This window comes from Trachurus trachurus, assembly GCF_905171665.1.
Source record: "Trachurus trachurus genome assembly, chromosome: 23".
Classification (NCBI taxonomy): Eukaryota; Metazoa; Chordata; class Actinopteri; order Carangiformes; family Carangidae; genus Trachurus; species Trachurus trachurus.
Window position 1 is genome coordinate 15,866,944 of NC_139912.1, and position 12,596 is coordinate 15,879,539.

Here is a 12,596-nt window from a genome sequence, read left to right on the forward strand (position 1 = left end):
TCACCATAAAAGTCTTGCATCCCGAAACCGCAGAGCAGGTCTCACCCACTGCTCCAAGGTGTCAGCTTATATAATAGCAGTGTGTGTGTGTCAGTGCTTGTATTGTGCGTTTATGCCAACCACCAACAATCTGGGCTAATTTGGCACGACATGACAGGGAACCTTTACACCTTAATTTAGGAGAAAGGGAGCGGGACTATTAATGAGTTACATGTGCGCACGGGTATGTGTACAAATAGAAGACACCTGATAGGAAAGGTATGTGTGAGAGGAGGGTGTGTGTGTGTGTGTGTGTATGTGTGTGTGGGAGGAATGGTTTCAAAGGGCAAGCATGTCCTTAAACACGCATTAATGAGTGTGCATGCTGATTTTGTGTTTTAAAGTCTTCTGAAGACATTTCAAATGGTTGAAGCCTTGAAGTGGATCTCTCCACGTTAGACACAGAAAAGCATCTGTTCGGTCAATAAGGGGTTAATAAAGGGATTGAATAAAGAGAGTAAAAAGAGGGTGTATGTTACGTTCTACAACCAGTTATGCCGCCTTGTTATGTAAACTCCGTTGAAATGAGCCTGGCAACTGTTCAGCTCCCTTTCATTCATTCGGTTATATGCTGCACCTAGGGGATTCATAAAACAGCACATAAATCTAAATACTGATCCCGCTTGTCAGCTTCCACATAAATCTTGGTGAAAAATCGTCCTCTCACATTTGCAGCTTAATACATTCAATAAAAGTGTCACACACACACACACACACACACACACCGCACTGGAAAAGAATTCATGTCAGTGTGTTTAACGTTTCACCTGTGTTCACCTGAAGGCAGGAGACACCCACCCTGCGCATTTACAGTGTGTTTCCACTAGCGCTATAGCATGTAACATGAAAGGCGAGCGGGTCTGGGCCGGATTGAAGCAGCTGAGTTGGGCATGAATAATGGAAGCAGAAGCACACAAGCCGCGGCTCGGTGTCAGTACGGGAAACCGTTTTTTCTAAGAATGGCCTGGCATTTCAAATTCCTTCAAAGCCTCTAAATGTGCCCTCTTAAATGGCAGCCTAATCCTACTGACATTTGAGCGTCACAGTCGTGTTGATCTACAAGATTTGTGAATCATCTTGCGATTTGCATTAGCTCCTCAAAGTGTACAGTGGTGTGTCTTTGTTGGTAAAGCAGCCATAGTTACAGAACGTGAGTCAGAGCTGCAGCTACTAGATGTTTACCCAGCTTAGGTCAACACCAGACAGGGATATCCCCAGGAATCGGGACACTCCTTGGGCCAACTTCTCTCCACCTTATGGCTTTTGGTATCTTCATCTTTATTTATCCTGGGAAGGTGCAGCACACACCCTTCACACTCATTGTCAACACACAGATACAGCCCGCCACAGTGCAATCAGGTAACAGGGGCTTTATGTGTGGTAGGTAGATGGCACAACAAGCATCTTTGGCAATTAGATCCCTCTGGCTAATCATTTTTCATGGTGGGAGTAATGCCATGACTCACAAACGATTATCCCTCAGTTAAGTCTAGACATGGGTGATGGTGAGGACATGAGGAGCGGATCTGACCCGGAGTTCCTGATTTTATTGGACACACTCAAACAGGAGCGGGAAGGCTCATTTAGTAGCTTTCAGTCCTATGCATGAACTTCATCTGTTTGATTCCCATTTATAATTGGCGTAAATATTGAGTTATTGATGGTCAAAAATGAACAAACGTATCATTTCTGCTGGTTTCCAAGAAATAGCCATAGCCGCATACTGGTCAGTCTCACACGACAAAGCCTCCACTTTCTCTACTACTCACCTTTTGTGCAGTAGTAACTAAACTAACAGGCAGCTGTATAAATGCAGGCGTTATACAACCATAAATGATGTTACACACTCGCTTTATTACCGTGGGTTTACTTTCTAGCGGCGCAGGTGGCGACGGATTGAATCAACTTTTCCCCTCCAGGTTCACTGCGTATATGCACTTGCTGCTGAGACTGCTCAAACCTGTACAAACCCATGTAGTTTATTCCACTGAACCCGGCTTCTGCTGTTATCTGCTGCCCTCATTTTTTCCCCTGTAGCTACATACTGTACCAACCTGCAGTGTGCCACACAACACCATCCATGCACAACACCCACTGCTTGTTATCCTGTTGATATCATTCCTGATACCAGCTGCCGCCTTTTAAGTTTGGAAAGAATCACTTCTATAGTTTGTAGCACAGTCAGTCAGTTGCTGCTGGGCCAGTCGGAGTGAGTAGGCCCGAATGAAAGACATTTTCATATCATGCCCTCATATGCAATCAGCACACACCAACATTTAAAAACAAACCAGCAGCACAAATCACCACAAAGCAAGTTGCAATTACCACAGTGCATAACCATGAGGTGAAATAACAACAACCAACACATTTCAAATCAGAGTTGACCAACAGCAGGTCTGGTGGTCACAGCAGTCAACACCCAGTCCAACAAAAATTAAACCGAGCCTACCTCTCGTTCGTTGTGGATCTTTGGTTGTCGTTCCACCTGCAGACACACAATGGCGTCCTCATGGCTCCAGTGAGATCCGACCCAGTCAGGAGGCGACGGACGGTGACCAGGGAAAATATATTCCAGTGTGGATGTACGGATCCACGGACGGCCTCGACGGCCTGGACGGCCTGGGCCTATGCGGGACTGTAACTCGCGGTGCCAGGGGGCGGTGGGCAACGAGGCGTAGGACGACTGAACACCACCGGTGAGTAGCTCCGCCATGTTTCTTTTCTTCTTTTTTTTCTTTTAAAATGCTCCCGCCATTCAGTGCGTCGATCGGCACCTGGTCGGCACGCACGCACGTAATTAAAGGGACAGTTCCCCACAAGTTTTGTTAAATTATGCAACTTTTATGCCTGTTAGAGGGTTTTTTTTATCATCTATTTTTTTTTTCATTTCTTTTTTCCTTTTTTTTAAAAAACATAACTATGACAAACATGACAAAAAATTACAAAAGCAAAATGGATATAAAACACAATATACACAGCCATACCACATAAACAGTAGGCTACCACCCCCACCCCCTTGCCTATATCATTATATTTGAATGAATGAAACTTTTACGCCTGTTAGTGTTAACATTTTTCCATTTGATTTAAAGAACTTTATTTGCCTCCAGCGGGATCCAGCACACCTGCCTCTGCTTATAAAAATGTAGGCTATGCTACGATCAAAAGCCCTTGAACAGCTTCTAAATAAACCTTGAAGTTAAGGTCATTTTTCAGCATTAGCTACAGCAAATGCCCACAAATGACATGTGAGAAGAAAACTGTTTTATTTTTGAAATGGAGAATTAGTTTTGGAGGACACCGGCTGAACATGTCGTCCTATCAATAGAAGCAGATGAGAAAACGTGCGTGTATGTGTCACTGTGGAGGGCATGGACAAGTGGCATATTTTGTGGTTTCAGTTTGAAGGACGTGTTTGAAATGGTTCGAGGTGAGATAATTGAACTTCTTGCAGAAAATACATTGGTATAAGAGAAAAAGCACACGAAAGCACTGTCATTTAGGCTCTGGGGGTCAGAGGTCAGAGGTCATTCATGTCGAGAGAAGCTGCTGATACAATTTTGTAGCTTTTTGACAATTCGTTTTGGCAACCCATTGATGACTCTTGAACTTTAAGCCCTCTTCACGTCACTTCAGTCAGTTGATCTTGTGGTTGAGAAGTGATAATTTCTGCGATTTGCTAAGGAGCAACTTCTTGTGACCAATTTACAAAAAAAAAAAAAAATACTGAAGCAACCATGACACTGGAATTTTCCCTTTTGCGTCTGTGTGTAATGTTGTCAACAATAACTATTATGGGTCCGCTCGAGAGGCGACACGTGTGTGTCTACATCAGCTATCGTAACCTACGCGTTCCCCCCGTGGTGTTTGTTGCCATATCAGAGCGTGGACTGTGTCATATTGACATTCAACAGAGCTTGTCGTGGATGCTTGTCAACAGGAGAAGATTCTTGAGAGGGCAACTACAAGAAGCAACTCGGGGACACATGAAGGCAGGGCCTGGATCATGACTATCATGTAGGCAAAAGGTTGTAGGTCCTATGTGTCCTATCAGTGTGTCCTTGAGGAAAACCCTCAATGTAACATAGGTCTATCTTTGCCTGATCTTGCTAGCTACTTTACCTCTCATCACCTCTCCTGCTCTGTAAATCTTGTTTTTTATCCGGTTCACTCCCCCTTTTTTTTAATGTCAACCCCCCCCCCCTCCCTCTCGTCTCTCTCTCCTTGTGTCTCTCTTCTGGTACATTTTGTGCTTTTAACATGTGAGTACCCTTTCCTTGAGGGTGCAGGAGATAGCAGGAGCATGCCATAGCAGTACATGGTCTTCCCTGTAATACAATTTTAGATGGTTGGCGTTGTTCCATGCTTGTTCACACCTCTGCTGAAGGGGCTAATGATAGCAGGGAAAGGAGGCTATAGGTTAATATTGATGGGCAGTTTGTGTTTAGTAACCTATTATGGATGTTCGCAGTGTCTCTATAGATAGAGACGTCAATATAAGTGGGTCACAGCTGCTGCTCTCAGGTGATCATGGTCACTTTGGTATGATTTAAGATTTTATACATATAATTTTTTTTCAGAATGGTAATATATGTTTCCCTGATAAAGCAAAATAAATAGTTAAGCTTGTTTGACATAAATATGGTTTAAATTAAAGGTGCAGTAGTAAATGTTTTCATGTTAACAAAGCAGGAAATAACTGTCATGTCAACGGTGTCACTCACACTGACAGAGAGTTATCATTCCTATCAGCGACTTTGCAGCTCCTCTCAGCTCTGCATAGTGTTTAGTGTCTTTCAGCTCACATGTTTTGATTTCATAGCCCTGCAACTCGTTGGAAACACAACCAAATGGCTGCACTGAGGTTTGCTAACACATTAGCAATAACAGGTTTGTTGCAGAGGGAGGCTTAATTAGGCCTAAATGAGTGTAGCTTTATGGCTACCATTGAGATGCTTGAGCAATTTACATGCTTTACTTTGTGACCTAAATATTTAGAAAAAAAAAAGGAGGAAGGAGTTCAATAAAATGTTTTGAGCGCATTTGTCAGTCAGCTGTTTGCAGCATACTGTTTGGTGCCTGTGAAGTGGCTCAGGTTAAAGGGCAGTCTAAACCAACTTGTTCTCTCAAAAAAAAAAAAATAATAATAATTAATTAAAAAATGCACTGCAGACATATTGGTATTCAATGTGACTGCTAAATCAATATAACACAGATGATCAGATGTAACCATATTATGCCTTTTTCAAGCGCTGACATTTAAGGGAGCACGTTGGTATAGTCACTATGAAAGGATCTGACGAGCGTAACCCACGAGTGGTGATGCTCAGATGATACTTGGTGACTAGCTCTCATTGTGTTACTCAGGCGCTCAGCATCACATGCAGGCGGGGAGAGTCCAGGAAGAGAAAGGCCATGTGCTAATGGCAGGGACGCTGGGGCACATGTTTATAATGCACATGTATGCTAGGGGTCGCACATAGCCTACAACACACTGATAAGTAAGGGGATGAAGAAGTGAGCCAGGCGTCATTTATTGCACGCTGAAGAGTTGCACTCAGCGATAAAACAGGCCGCTTGGTATTTTCACACCTTCCATTATGAACTCTGCAACCCCTCATGACAGCACCAAAGGACTAAGGAGGAAGTCACTCTGAGGGGCATGCAAAGATATAGGGTATATTTGTGTATGAGAGTGTGTGTGTGCATTTATCTGGTGTGTGTGTGTGAGAGAGAGGGAGTATAGGGAAAGAGGTGTTGCCATGTTCTGTCACATATGTTCACACACTAAGGATATCAGAGGGACCTGGAGGTTAGCAGTGTCAGACTCGTGCTATGTCACACACACACACACACACACTCACAGAAACACACACCTGCGTAAAGCAGAAAGCACACACTCCAGTGCCTGTTCAGAGCAATATAGAACAAGCAACATCTCTTTCAGTTTGGTTTATTTTCACAAATGTTTACAAGAAAGAAAGAAAAAAGCTTATTTAGGAAGGAAATTCAAAGGTGCTCTTTAAAAAAAAAATCTTATTGCTTTGTTGTGCACATCACCTTTTTTATCTTTTAATTTTCACGTCTTAACTTTTTTTCTGCCGCCTGATGCATCTCATTCCATCCAGTATAGTTAAAGCAATTGTCTCACTGCTCATTTTTCAGGATGCTTAATACACCAGATATTATATTTCATAAAGATGTAATAATATATGATGAGGTTAGTGAGGGCGCTCTGCATCTACGGTATAAGAAATTATGGATATCCTGTATTAATTCATTACGTTCATCCAGATGACAGTCTGTAGGTAAACCTAATTATCACATTTTACCATATTATCCTTATTATTAAAGTGTCACAGTGTGTTTATCAGATCTTTCTTCTTTGATTAAAGACTCTCTTTATATATCTATTTACGTTTTGAATATGAATGTACGAGGATGTCTTAAATGAAATAAAATATATAATGAAATAAAAAGGTGTCCTTGTAGCTGATTTCTTTCCAATGTAGCCTATCTGTATCACTATATCATGACACCATTATCAGACATCATCAGAAATAACAGAGGAAAGAAAAAGAAATGGGTCTTTTATCATTAGATATTTTGCTTCAATTGTATGATGGCCTCTTTGATGTAGGCTATTCGATGAGTAATTTCATTAGTGAATCACGGTGAGAAATGAAGGTGCAGTGTAATAGAACGAAGCATATGAATAATATTTCACGAGCTAATTGTGCTTAAAGGGCATTATCCAACTGGACTTTCCAGCTGCCATTCAACCAAGTCAAATTAATTCTTCATGCAAATTTGCCTCATTTTCAGAAGTTGAGAGAGAAAGAGAGAGAGAGAGAAAAAAAAATCATAAATGAGCAATTCAACTGTGGTTGGCACTTGTATTCTCTCTTTAGTTTTCTAGCAGGACACAGGCTGGATTTTCCCCAGATTGAGGTTTTGTGGGTGATTGAATCATCTGTTTTGCCATTTCATGCTGATTAAAAAGCAGTTTTGAGATCCTCCCATTAGTAGGAGAACAACATGTTTTTCTGCATGAGAACATGAAGTCAGCAACTTTGGAAACACGGTGCAACTCTGCTAAAACACTGAATCATTTAACCCTAAATATGTTTCCAAGAAGATGACATGCATCGAGCCACACAAATAAGATGCTTGACATTTTGTTTTAACTGTGCTATAGCCTACTATTTAAACCAGAGTGTTGACCAGAAAGACAAGAATACATTCAGTTTGTATCAACATTTAACCTGTTCTTAGCCTACTGTGTTTAAATACCCTCTGTTCTTTCACATAATGCTGTAGGCTAGTTATGTAAGAGGTAGGTTAATCCTAATGTAAAGTGAAACACGACTCCGTCTTTGGTTTGGCAACAAGAAGTGCAACAGTAGTAGCCTATGTCACAGCATTAGCATTTGCTTGTCTTCGTAGCAAGCTTACACAGCAGAAATTTTTGTTGTAACAACAGAAGCTCATTTACGGATAGGCTACTGACTAGAAGTGTGTGTGTGTGTGTGTGTGTGTGTGTGTGTGTGTGTGTGTGTGTGTGTGTGTGTGTGTGTGTGTGTGTGTGTGTGTGTGTGTGTGTGTGTGTGTGTGTGTGTGTGTGTGTGTGTGTGTGTGTAGCCTATGTGTGTGCTTTGGCTTCCAGTTCAGCGGAACACACAATGGTTCAGATTAACTGAGAGGAAGTGAGGAAGCACTTAGGAATTCATTATAGCCTACCAGTGAAATGCTAATCGAACAAAACTTAATAGTTTGACTTGCTGAGAAAATCAATGCCACTCTTATGCCCATATGGTAAATATAACCTAACTATAGCCTCTTAGCTCTGAAACATTGGGAGTTGTAAATTTACTCACGTAAAAGAACAGGACATGATATTCTTAGCGTTTTTTTTTTTTTGTCCAATTTTACACGTCATTTTGTGTGTTACTTGTTGAGTTTGTAAATAGGCAGGTTTTGTTAGCAGCAGACTCGGCTAGCTGTTTCAATTTGTGCTAAATTCCTGCTAGCTTTTTTAATTTAGCGCCCTGACATGAGCTCAATATCGTCTAAAGTCCAAACTTTAGCATTTATTTTGTCTGACAGAAATAATAGCCAACACACATGTAAGCAGCTCCTCTACGCTCTACATGGCAGTTATAGGAACAGGGGCTGGGCAGTGGGTCACACTGATTTAATCTGTAAAATGGATGCTATTGTGTGTACAAGAAACAGATATTCAGAGCATAATTTCCCCCTATTTATGCAGTTTCTGTTTCATTTCATCTCCGCTGGGAGTCTTCTACACTGTGTAGATGTCATTATTTTTTCCAGATGTTTTATAGTTGTCAGTATAGCTTTAGCCCCTGATGTCCACTGACTAACCAGACAGGCCTGGAGGCAGGGGACTTCCAGAGTCCTGCCAGGGTCATCTCCACCCTTCCCCCTGCCCACTTGCTGGCTGGTGATGGGAGGGGAGGCCTGGCCTTTATGGAGCTGAATGGATGAAGAAATCAAAACCTCAACAGGCCCTACTGTGCCAAAGCATCAAAAGGAGCGGTGGCACGGCAGGGGCTTTGATCATGAGGCAAACACAGGAGGAGAGAGGGGCTGGTTCAGGGGGAGAGAACACCCCAGCTCATGAAGCTCATAAAAAGACTAACACACAGGTGCAAGGACACACTGTGTAAGTGTGTGGACATGGACATACTGTGCATGCACAATCACACACTCTCTCTCTCTCACGCACATGCATGCATGCATTGTCACACGCAGAACGCGCAGTGCTGTTCACTTTGATGCCCATCTGTGTTTGTACCTGAGGCGAAGTCACACGATCGCTCGGCCGGCTAGTGTTTCACCATGAATGCCACTGAAGTCTGGACTGGATTTACCACGGCTGGACTTTGATACAGTTTGCCATTGTATTTGCCAAATTGTGCACCACACCCAACAATGCTGGTTTTCTCAAAGAGCACCTGAGCAATCACTGGAAAATACCCAGAGTTTGCTGAGATCCTCTCAACAGACACACAGAATGGTATCATGTTCAGTCTTATCTACTTGGCAAAAAGTTTAATGTTAGTGAGTGATCAGAAACAGCTGTTAAAACTTGAAGTAACAGGGAAATCCTTGGTCAAAAGGGTTTATTTGAATTTAGAACTAATGATATCTAGCAGTCAAGGGGAGTCTTTGTACAGTAGGCTCTATTTTGACAGTTTCCAATTTATCACAACCCATCTGCTTACTGTATGTCAAATCACATGGTCGGCAATGATTTCAATTAGCCTACTTTCTCCAGTCTCCCACCTTGTTATGGTATTTTCATCAGCTTCCAGCTTCTCCTCCTCTATTTCACACTGCCTTGCGAATCTGTGCCAATATACACACTGTTTACGTTGCTGTGTACCAGGTTACTAGACTGGAGTCTCTGACCAGCGCGGGAGTATTCACTTCCATCAGGTTTTATTTCAAGGTGCATGCCAGCACTCGAAATAGACCAACATGAAGGACCCTTCATATTACAAATGTGTTTTTCTACAGTATTTTTCCACAGTAAACAGACCTCTTAAAGGATGGAGTATGTACACAGTGGAAGGACTTCCTGAATTTGACCAGGTGACACTGGATCAAAGAGGGTTTGGTTAATGATTTCACCAAAGGAAGAAAGGGCAAAATACCTTGAGACAAACATTTTGTACTAACGTGAGTGTATTCACCTTGATCAGTTCAATATTAGGTTAGCAGCGTCCACAGAGTTACCTGCTCCGCCACCCAGGTCACATGTGGCAGAGTTCCCAGTGGAAAAAGATCAGAGGGAGAGGTTGGACATCCATCGACGAGCCAGCGGTCACCTTGGGGCACTGACTTCAGAGTGGTCAAACAGCGGAAAGTCACAGCCTATCTTAATCAAGGGTTAATTCTGTGTTCAGATAAGAGATTAAAGGCAGTGGACCTGCAGTACAAATAACCATGTTTGTCAAAACACACTGCACCACTGCTACTCCGCTAGATTTGATCAAACAAAACCTGCATGAATGGACGGGCTTTTACTCTTTGAAGCTCCCCCTGCAACAACCTACCCCTGACATTTTAACATATTAAACCATAATCAATGTTACCAACCAATTTAATTAGTTGATATAAGAGAACAGATACTGCTGTTTACCTACTTACTTATTAACACGTACCACTGCCATTAAATGGGTGACAGGACAGAAGAACCTGCTCAGGCCAAGTTTGGTATTTCCTCAACTGACAAGATTTTTACCTTTTTTTCATTTAAATTTAATTTGTTCAGCAGCTTTAGAGTAATTGTGATGGTTAACTGACTTGTTGCAGGGAGAATGGCGGCTCTCTGCCTTCCATCTAACATCTCTTGGCCAAAAACCAACCTTGCAGGATCAGTGCGGCAGCGCCCCAGCTCTCGTCTCGGCAGCGCTATACGACACGCAACCCATAATCTCTTATTTATGACAGATAAGACAAAAATGTACACTTCCTAATACGTATACGATATATATAACGTTTCCCACTGCTCCACGAATTGCCTTCTTGTCGGCCCCATTGAAAATGACCGGGAGGTGGGGAGGGAGGAGGGTTAACAAAAAAAAAGTGACCAGACTTGCATAGTTCCCCTTTAAAGGACAATAGAGGCTGATTAATGAGCTAGGATTGTTGGCCCATGGAGAACATCAACATCTAACTATTTCACCATTACCTTTCATAAAAGTTTAGGCTGCCTTCAGATAGATCTTTTACAATAGCTACCAACACCCTTTTCTCTCGTACACATTTCATCAAAAGTTGCAAATGTTTCCTCAATTACAACTACAATTCCTTAATGAAGAACCATAAATAAACCTTTATCATCTGTGCAAATGTTATTGTCTTTTTCATATATCAAAGGTAAGGAGCCAGACTCACGGTCTGTGTTGGAGCTTGAGTTAGTGGGTGGACTGCTGGTTCACGTTCGAAATGGAAAAGTGGATGGAGAAATTTGAGTGTGGGTACTATTTACACACCAACACCGTGTTGAAGAAGGACAAACACAGCCCGTGAAAGTCAAGGTGTTCTCCCTGTTGTGGAAAGTTCACGATAACCTTAATCATAGTTTCCTAATCAGCTGAAAGGGGACAGGGGCCTCTGGAAATAGTTGGCCCCAGTCAGTGTGGTCACACCACCCTACTGGTTTTGGTGTGTTTGTGTGAGCTCTGTCTCTGTGTGTGTATATGTTCATGTTTGCATGCGAATGTAGAAGTGTGTGTGTGTATGTGCATGTGTGTGTGTGTGTGTGTTCTGGGGTCTTGGACAAACAAAAGCAGGGGTCCTGTTGACGAACCAATTAAAAAGCAGGAAGAATGGGGGAGGATAAACGGCCCAGCATGCTTTGCCCATCACTCAAATTAGAGATGGCAAGAGGAGTAAAAACAATCAGGTTGTTATGAAGCTCTTTCGTGTCGGTAGGTGCAGTTAACAAGTGTTCCAGGAAGATCGTGCACAAATGAATAGCTGTGCATTCGTGCATGGGAATAAATTAATGATTTTATCTGTTATTTGTTCATTCCCTTTCATTGGAACCTCTATTCCAGAGAAATCATATTTAGCATGGAAAAACACTGCCCTTCAGTGCCACACAATGCGGAGAGTGTTTCTAGCACTTGAATTTGTTCATTACTCCCTTTTTTGTTTGCCTGTCCAGGAGCACATCAAAAAAACATTAACTAAATTTGTGTTATGAAACTATGGCCAATGAAAAGCCTTAGTTTGCTTTTCTGCCCAGTTAGTTAGTTAAGCCATCAGTCCATTTAATATCTACTTGATTGTCAAACAACCTGTCCAAACATAAGGGTGTTGTGAAATCTTCCATTACCCATAAGTTTTACACTTGCAGAAACAAAACAGGTGTTTTACCAACCACTGCATGGCAAGAATTCAGCATGAGTGGAATAACAACAGGCAATAAAGACTCTTTGTGAAGCTCTTTTCAAGGTAACAGCTGACTTCAGTCTACTGGTTCTGTGATTGATTTCTACATGAACTAACAACTTTTAAGCCTGTTAAATTATTTGAGGCAACTGGCACAAAAACATTGTATTCAGTTCATACTGTATAAAGTCTTTTAACCACTGGCTTTTCCAATCAGATTAGCAAAATCCATTATTAAGTAGTAAGTAATATCCTAAGAATGCAATATAATGCTGAAACTGTTAGAAGTACGATTTTTCAAAATATCAATAACATGGGCAGACATGTGGGACCCTCCAACTCAAATTACCTTTTATGGCATTGGACCCAACTTTCTTATACAGATAAATACTTTGCTGAGGTTAAGGATCCTGAAGGTTACAATAATAAAGAGGTGGTCTCATGTTTAGGTTTAATGTATCCATCCAACCCAACAGCTGACCATACTTGGGCTTTTCCTTCATTCCCATCATACTTACTCTGGCTAGAAAGGGTCTTTGTCACATGAACATATTATGACGTTTTGGGGAATTATGCTGTCTTACATGGTTGTTACATATCGCTTTATAATGCTAAAATAATAATTTTAC